The sequence below is a fragment of the Phyllobates terribilis genome, unplaced genomic scaffold (genome assembly GCF_046119375.1).
Source record: "Phyllobates terribilis strain yellow unplaced genomic scaffold, ASM4611937v1 Scaffold_343__1_contigs__length_2019054, whole genome shotgun sequence".
Taxonomy (NCBI): domain Eukaryota; kingdom Metazoa; phylum Chordata; class Amphibia; order Anura; family Dendrobatidae; genus Phyllobates; species Phyllobates terribilis.
In genome coordinates, this window is record NW_027363103.1 from 1244265 (window position 1) to 1253470 (window position 9206).

Genomic DNA, 9206 nt, shown 5'->3' on the forward strand with positions numbered 1-9206 from the left:
GTATTACAGAGGAAGTGCATAAAGTAAAGTTCTTACATTTCCAGGAGGGATTACAGAGGAAGTGCATAAAGTAAAGTTCTTACATTTCCAGGAGGGATTACAGAGGAAGTGCATAAAGTAAAGTTCTTACATTTCCAGGAGGGATTACAGAGGAAGTGCATAAAGTAAAGTTCTTACATTTCCAGGAGTAATTAAAGGGGAAGTGCACAAAGTAGAGTCCTTACATTTCCAGGAGGATTTACAGAGGAAGTGCACAAAGTAAAGTTCTTACATTTCCAGGAGGGATTACAGAGGAAGTGCATAAAGTAAAGTTCTTACATTTCCAGGAGGATTTACAGAGGAAGTGCATATAGTAAAGTTCTTACATTTCCATGAGGAATTAAAGAGGAAGTGCAGAAAGTAGAGTCCTTACATTTCCAGGAGGGATTACAGAGGAAGTGCGTATAGTAAAGTTCTTACATTTCCATGAGAAATTAAAGAGGAAGTGCACAAAGTAGAGTCCTTACATTTCCAGGAGTATTTACAGAGGAATTGCAAAAAGTAAAGTTCTTACATTTCCAGGAGGGATTACAGAGGAAGTGCATAAAGTAATGTTCTTACATTTCCAGGAGGGATTACAGAGGAAGTGCATAATGTAAAGTTCTTACATTTCCAGGAGGAATTACAGAGGAAATGCACAACGTTCTTACATTTCCAGGAGGGATTACAGAGGAAGTGCATAAAGTAAAGTTCTTACATTTCCAGGAGGGATTACAGAGGAAGTGCATAAAGTAAAGTTCTTACATTTCCAGGAGGGATTACAGAGGAAGTGCATAAAGTAAAGTTCTTACATTTCCAGGAGGGATTACAGAGGAAGTGCATAAAGTAAAGTTCTTACATTTCCAGGAGTAATTAAAGGGGAAGTGCACAAAGTAGAGTCCTTACATTTCCAGGAGGATTTACAGAGGAAGTGCACAAAGTAAAGTTCTTACATTTCCAGGAGGGATTACAGAGGAAGTGCATAAAGTAAAGTTCTTACATTTCCAGGAGTATTTACAGAGGAAGTGCATATAGTAAAGTTCTTACATTTCCATGAGGAATTAAAGAGGAAGTGCAGAAAGTAGAGTCCTTACATTTCCAGGACGGATTACAGAGGAAGTGCGTATAGTAAAGTTCTTACATTTCCATGAGGAATTAAAGAGGAAGTGCACAAAGTAGAGTCCTTACATTTCCAGGAGTATTTACAGAGGAATTGCAAAAAGTAAAGTTCTTACATTTCCAGGAGGGATTACAGAGGAAGTGCATAAAGTAAAGTTCTTACATTTCCAGGAGGGATTACAGAGGAAGTGCATAATGTAAAGTTCTTACATTTCCAGGAGGAATTACAGAGGAAATGCACAACGTTCTTACATTTCCAGGAGGGATTACAGAGGAAGTGCACAAAGTAGATTTCTTACATTTCCAGGAGGGATTACAGAGGAAGTGCATAAAGTAAAGTTCTTACATTTCCAGGAGGGATTACAGAGGAAGTGCATAAAGTAAAGTTCTTACATTTTCAGGAGGGATTACAGAGGAAGTGTACAAAGTAGATTTCTTACATTTCCAGGAGGGATTACAGTGGAAGTGCATAAAGTAAAGTTCTTACATTTCCAGGAGGGATTACAGAGGAAGTGCATAAAGTAAAGTTCTTACATTTCCAGGAGGGATTACAGAGGAAGTGCATAAAGTAAAGTTCTTACATTTCCAGGAGTAATTAAAGAGGAAGTGCACAAAGTAGAGTCCTTACATTTCCAGGAGGATTTACAGATTTAGTGCACAATGTAAAGTTCTTACATTTCCAGGAGGGATTACAGAGGAAGTGCATATAGTAAAGTTCTTACATTTCCATGAGGAATTAAAAAGGAAGTGCAGAAAGTAGAGTCCTTACATTTCCAGGAGGGATTACAGAGGAAGTGCACAAAGTAGAGTTCTTACATTTCCAGGAGGGATTACAGGGGATGTGCACAAAGTAGAGTTCTTACATTTGCAGGAGGGATTACAGAGGAAATGCATAAAGTAAAGTTCTTACATTTCCATGAGGAATTAAAGAGGAAGTGCACAAAGTAGAGTTCTTACATTTCCAGGAGGTATTACAGAGGAAGTGCATAAAGTAGAGTTCTTACATTTCCAGGAGGGATTACAGAGGAAGTGCATAAAGTAAAGTTCTTGCATTTCCAGGGGGAATTAAAGAGGAAGTGCAGAAAGTAGAGTCCTTACATTTCCAGGAGGTATTACAGAGGATGTGCACAAAGTAGAGTTCTTACATTTCCAGGAGGATTTACAGAGGAAGTGCAAAAAGTAAAATTCTTACATTTCCAGGAGGGATTACAGAGGAAGTGCATAAAGTAAAATTCTTACATTTCCAGGAGGGATTACAGAGGAAGTGCATAAAGTAAAGTTCTTACATTTCCAGGAGAGATTACAGGGGATGTGCACAAAGTAGAGTTCTTACTTTTTCAGGAGGATTTACAGAGGAAGTGCATGAAGTAAAATTCTTACATTTCCAGGAGGGATTACAGGGGATGTGCACAAAGTAGAGTTCTTACATTTCCAGGAGGGATTACAGAGGAACTGCATAAAGTAAAGTTCTTACATTTCCAGGAGGGATTACAGAGGAAGTGCGTAAAGTAAAGTTCTTACATTTCCATGAGGGATTACAGAGGAAGTGCATAAAGTAAAGTTCTTACATTTCCAGGAGGGATTACATAGGAAATGCATAAAGTAAAGTTCTTACATTTCCAGAAGGGATTGCAGGGGATGTGCACAAAGTAGAGTTCTTACATTTCCAGGAGGGATTACAGAGGAAGTGCATAAAGTAAAGTTCTTACATTTCCAGGAGGGATTACAGAGGAAGTGCATAAAGTAAAGTTCTTACATTTCCAGGAGGGATTACAGAGGAAGTGCATAAAGTAAAGTTCTTACATTTCCAGGAGGGATTACAGAGGAAGTGGATAAAGTAAAGTTCTTACATTTCCAGGAGGGATTACAGAGGAAGTGCATAAAGTAAAGTTCTTACATTTCCAGGAGGGATTACAGGGGATGTGCACAAAGTAGAGTTCTTACATTTCCAGGAGGGATTACAGAGGAAGTGCATAAAGTAAAGTTCTTACATTTCCAGGAGGGATTACAGAGGAAGTGCATAAAGTAAAGTTCTTACATTTCCAGGAGGGATTACAGAGGAAGTGCATAAAGTAAAGTTCTTACATTTCCAGGAGGGATTACAGAGGAAGTGCATAAAGTAAAGTTCTTAAATTTCCAGGAGAGATTACAGAGGAAGTGCACAAAGTAGATTTCTTACATTTCCAGGAGGGATTACAGTGGAAGTGCATAAAGTAAAGTTCTTACATTTCCAGGAGGGATTACAGAGGAAGTGCATAAAGTAAAGTTCTTACATTTCCAGGAGTAATTAAAGAGGAAGTGCACAAAGTAGAGTCCTTACATTTCCAGGAGGATTTACAGAGGAAGTGCACAAAGTAAAGTTCTTACATTTCCAGGAGGGATTACAGAGGAAGTACATATAGTAAAGTTCTTACATTTCCATGAGGAATTAAAGAGGAAGTGCAGAAAGTAGAGTCCTTACATTTCCAGGAGGGATTACAGAGGAAGTGCACAAAGTAGAGTTCTTACATTTCCAGGAGGGATTACAGGGAATGTGCTCAAAGAAGTGTTCTTACATTTCCATGAGTATTTACAGAGGAAGTGCAAAAAGTAAAGATCTTACATTTCCAGGAGGGATTACAGAGGAAATGCATAAAGTAAAGTTCTTACATTTCCATGAGGAATTAAAGAGGAAGTGCAAAAAGTAAAGTTCTTACATTTCCAGGAGGGATTACAGAGGAAGTGCATAAAGTAAAGTTCTTACATTTCCAGGGGGAATTAAAGAGGAAGTGCAGAAAGTAGAGTCCTTACATTTCCAGGCCAGGAGGGATTACAGGGGATGTGCACAAAGTAGAGTTCTTACATTTCCAGGAGGATTTACAGAGGAAGTGCAAAAAGTAAAATTCTTACATTTCCAGGAGGGATTACAGAGGAAGTGCATAAAGTAAAATTCTTACATTTCCAGGAGGGATTACAGAGGAAGTGCATAAAGTAAAGTTCTTACATTTCCAGGAGGGATTACAGGGGATGTGCACAAAGTAGAGTTCTTACTTTTCCAGGAGGATTTACAGAGGAAGTGCATGAAGTTAAATTCTTACATTTCCAGGAGGGATTACAGGGGATGTGCACAAAGTAGAGTTCTTACATTTCCAGGAGGGATTACAGAGGAACTGCATAAAGTAAAGTTCTTACATTTCCAGGAGGGATTACAGAGGAAGTGCGTAAAGTAAAGTTCTTACATTTCCAGGAGGGATTACAGAGGAAGTGCATAAAGTAAAGTTTTTACATTTCCAGGAGGGATTACAGAGGAAATGCATATAGTAAAGTTCTTACATTTCCAGGAGGGATTACAGAGGAAGTGCATAAAGTAAAGTTCTTACATTTCCAGGAGTGATTACAGAGGAAGTGCACAAAGTAAAGTTCTTACATTTCCAGGAGGATTTATGGAGGAAGTGCATAAAGTAAAGTCCTTACATTTCCAGGAGTATTTACAGAGGAATTGCAAAAAGTAAAGTTCTTACATTTCCAGGAGGGATTACAGAGGAAGTGCATAAAGTAAAGTTCTTACATTTCCAGGAGGGATTACAGAGGAAGTGCATAATGTAAAGTTCTTACATTTCCAGGAGGAATTACAGAGGAAATGCACAACGTTCTTACATTTCCAGGAGGGATTACAGAGGAAGTGCACAAAGTAGATTTCTTACATTTCCAGGAGGGATTACAGAGGAAGTGCATAAAGTAAAGTTCTTACATTTCCAGGAGGGATTACAGAGGAAGTGCATAAAGTAAAGTTCTTACATTTTCAGGAGGGATTACAGAGGAAGTGTACAAAGTAGATTTCTTACATTTCCAGGAGGGATTACAGTGGAAGTGCATAAAGTAAAGTTCTTACATTTCCAGGAGGGATTACAGAGGAAGTGCATAAAGTAAAGTTCTTACATTTCCAGGAGGGATTACAGAGGAAGTGCATAAAGTAAAGTTCTTACATTTCCAGGAGTAATTAAAGAGGAAGTGCACAAAGTAGAGTCCTTACATTTCCAGGAGGATTTACAGATTTAGTGCACAATGTAAAGTTCTTACATTTCCAGGAGGGATTACAGAGGAAGTGCATATAGTAAAGTTCTTACATTTCCATGAGGAATTAAAAAGGAAGTGCAGAAAGTAGAGTCCTTACATTTCCAGGAGGGATTACAGAGGAAGTGCACAAAGTAGAGTTCTTACATTTCCAGGAGGGATTACAGGGGATGTGCACAAAGTAGAGTTCTTACATTTGCAGGAGGGATTACAGAGGAAATGCATAAAGTAAAGTTCTTACATTTCCATGAGGAATTAAAGAGGAAGTGCACAAAGTAGAGTTCTTACATTTCCAGGAGGTATTACAGAGGAAGTGCATAAAGTAGAGTTCTTACATTTCCAGGAGGGATTACAGAGGAAGTGCATAAAGTAAAGTTCTTGCATTTCCAGGGGGAATTAAAGAGGAAGTGCAGAAAGTAGAGTCCTTACATTTCCAGGAGGTATTACAGAGGATGTGCACAAAGTAGAGTTCTTACATTTCCAGGAGGATTTACAGAGGAAGTGCAAAAAGTAAAATTCTTACATTTCCAGGAGGGATTACAGAGGAAGTGCATAAAGTAAAATTCTTACATTTCCAGGAGGGATTACAGAGGAAGTGCATAAAGTAAAGTTCTTACATTTCCAGGAGAGATTACAGGGGATGTGCACAAAGTAGAGTTCTTACTTTTTCAGGAGGATTTACAGAGGAAGTGCATGAAGTAAAATTCTTACATTTCCAGGAGGGATTACAGGGGATGTGCACAAAGTAGAGTTCTTACATTTCCAGGAGGGATTACAGAGGAACTGCATAAAGTAAAGTTCTTACATTTCCAGGAAGGATTACAGAGGAAGTGCATAAAGTAAAGTTCTTACATTTCCAGGAGGGATTACAGAGGAAGTGCATAAAGTAAAGTTCTTACATTTCCAGGAGGGATTACAGAGGAAGTGCATAAAGTAAAGTTCTTAAATTTCCAGGAGAGATTACAGAGGAAGTGCACAAAGTAGATTTCTTACATTTCCAGGAGGGATTACAGTGGAAGTGCATAAAGTAAAGTTCTTACATTTCCAGGAGGGATTACAGAGGAAGTGCATGAAGTAAAGTTCTTACATTTCCAGGAGTAATTAAAGAGGAAGTGCACAAAGTAGAGTCCTTACATTTCCAGGAGGATTTACAGAGGAAGTGCACAAAGTAAAGTTCTTACATTTCCAGGAGGGATTACAGAGGAAGTACATATAGTAAAGTTCTTACATTTCCATGAGGAATTAAAGAGGAAGTGCAGAAAGTAGAGTCCTTACATTTCCAGGAGGGATTACAGAGGAAGTGCACAAAGTAGAGTTCTTACATTTCCAGGAGGGATTACAGGGAATGTGCTCAAAGAAGTGTTCTTACATTTCCAGGAGTATTTACAGAGGAAGTGCAAAAAGTAAAGTTCTTACATTTCCAGGAGGGATTACAGAGGAAATGCATAAAGTAAAGTTCTTACATTTCCATGAGGAATTAAAGAGGAAGTGCAAAAAGTAAAGTTCTTACATTTCCAGGAGGGATTACAGAGGAAGTGCATAAAGTAAAGTTCTTACATTTCCAGGGGGAATTAAAGAGGAAGTGCAGAAAGTAGAGTCCTTACATTTCCAGGCCAGGAGGGATTACAGGGGATGTGCACAAAGTAGAGTTCTTACATTTCCAGGAGGATTTACAGAGGAAGTGCAAAAAGTAAAATTCTTACATTTCCAGGAGGGATTACAGAGGAAGTGCATAAAGTAAAATTCTTACATTTCCAGGAGGGATTACAGAGGAAGTGCATAAAGTAAAGTTCTTACATTTCCAGGAGGGATTACAGGGGATGTGCACAAAGTAGAGTTCTTACTTTTCCAGGAGGATTTACAGAGGAAGTGCATGAAGTTAAATTCTTACATTTCCAGGAGGGATTACAGGGGATGTGCACAAAGTAGAGTTCTTACATTTCCAGGAGGGATTACAGAGGAACTGCATAAAGTAAAGTTCTTACATTTCCAGGAGGGATTACAGAGGAAGTGCGTAAAGTAAAGTTTTTACATTTCCAGGAGGGATTACAGAGGAAATGCATATAGTAAAGTTCTTACATTTCCAGGAGGGATTACAGAGGAAGTGCATAAAGTAAAGTTCTTACATTTCCAGGAGGGATTACAGAGGAAGTGCACAAAGTAAAGTTCTTACATTTCCAGGAGGATTTATGGAGGAAGTGCATAAAGTAAAGTCCTTACATTTCCAGGAGTATTTACAGAGGAATTGCAAAAAGTAAAGTTCTTACATTTCCAGGAGGGATTACAGAGGAAGTGCATAAAGTAAAGTTCTTACATTTCCAGGAGGGATTACAGAGGAAGTGCATAATGTAAAGTTCTTACATTTCCAGGAGGAATTACAGAGGAAATGCACAACGTTCTTACATTTCCAGGAGGGATTACAGAGGAAGTGCACAAAGTAGATTTCTTACATTTCCAGGAGGGATTACAGAGGAAGTGCATAAAGTAAAGTTCTTACATTTCCAGGAGGGATTACAGAGGAAGTGCATAAAGTAAAGTTCTTACATTTTCAGGAGGGATTACAGAGGAAGTGTACAAAATAGATTTCTTACATTTCCAGGAGGGATTACAGTGGAAGTGCATAAAGTAAAGTTCTTACATTTCCAGGAGGGATTACAGAGGAAGTGCATAAAGTAAAGTTCTTACATTTCCAGGAGGGATTACAGAGGAAGTGCATAAAGTAAAGTTCTTACATTTCCAGGAGTAATTAAAGAGGAAGTGCACAAAGTAGAGTCCTTACATTTCCAGGAGGATTTACAGATTTAGTGCACAATGTAAAGTTCTTATATTTCCAGGAGGGATTACAGAGGAAGTGCATATAGTAAAGTTCTTACATTTCCATGAGGAATTAAAAAGGAAGTGCAGAAAGTAGAGTCCTTACATTTCCAGGAGGGATTACAGAGGAAGTGCACAAAGTAGAGTTCTTACATTTCCAGGAGGGATTACAGGGGATGTGCACAAAGTAGAGTTCTTACATTTGCAGGAGGGATTACAGAGGAAATGCATAAAGTAAAGTTCTTACATTTCCATGAGGAATTAAAGAGGAAGTGCACAAAGTAGAGTTCTTACATTTCCAGGAGGTATTACAGAGGAAGTGCATAAAGTAGAGTTCTTACATTTCCAGGAGGGATTACAGAGGAAGTGCATAAAGTAAAGTTCTTGCATTTCCAGGGGGAATTAAAGAGGAAGTGCAGAAAGTAGAGTCCTTACATTTCCAGGAGGTATTACAGAGGATGTGCACAAAGTAGAGTTCTTACATTTCCAGGAGGATTTACAGAGGAAGTGCAAAAAGTAAAATTCTTACATTTCCAGGAGGGATTACAGAGGAAGTGCATAAAGTAAAATTCTTACATTTCCAGGAGGGATTACAGAGGAAGTGCATAAAGTAAAGTTCTTACATTTCCAGGAGAGATTACAGGGGATGTGCACAAAGTAGAGTTCTTACTTTTTCAGGAGGATTTACAGAGGAAGTGCATGAAGTAAAATTCTTACATTTCCAGGAGGGATTACAGGGGATGTGCACAAAGTAGAGTTCTTACATTTCCAGGAGGGATTACAGAGGAACTGCATAAAGTAAAGTTCTTACATTTCCAGGAGGGATTACAGAGGAAGTGCGTAAAGTAAAGTTCTTACATTTCCATGAGGGATTACAGAGGAAGTGCATAAAGTAAAGTTCTTACATTTCCAGGAGGGATTACATAGGAAATGCATAAAGTAAAGTTCTTACATTTCCAGAAGGGATTGCAGGGGATGTGCACAAAGTAGAGTTCTTACATTTCCAGGAGGGATTACAGAGGAAGTGCATAAAGTAAAGTTCTTACATTTCCAGGAGGGATTACAGAGGAAGTGCATAAAGTAAAGTTCTTACATTTCCAGGAGGGATTACAGAGGAAGTGCATAAAGTAAAGTTCTTACATTTCCAGGAGGGATTACAGAGGAAGTGGATAAAGTAAAGTTCTTACATTTCCAGGAGGGAT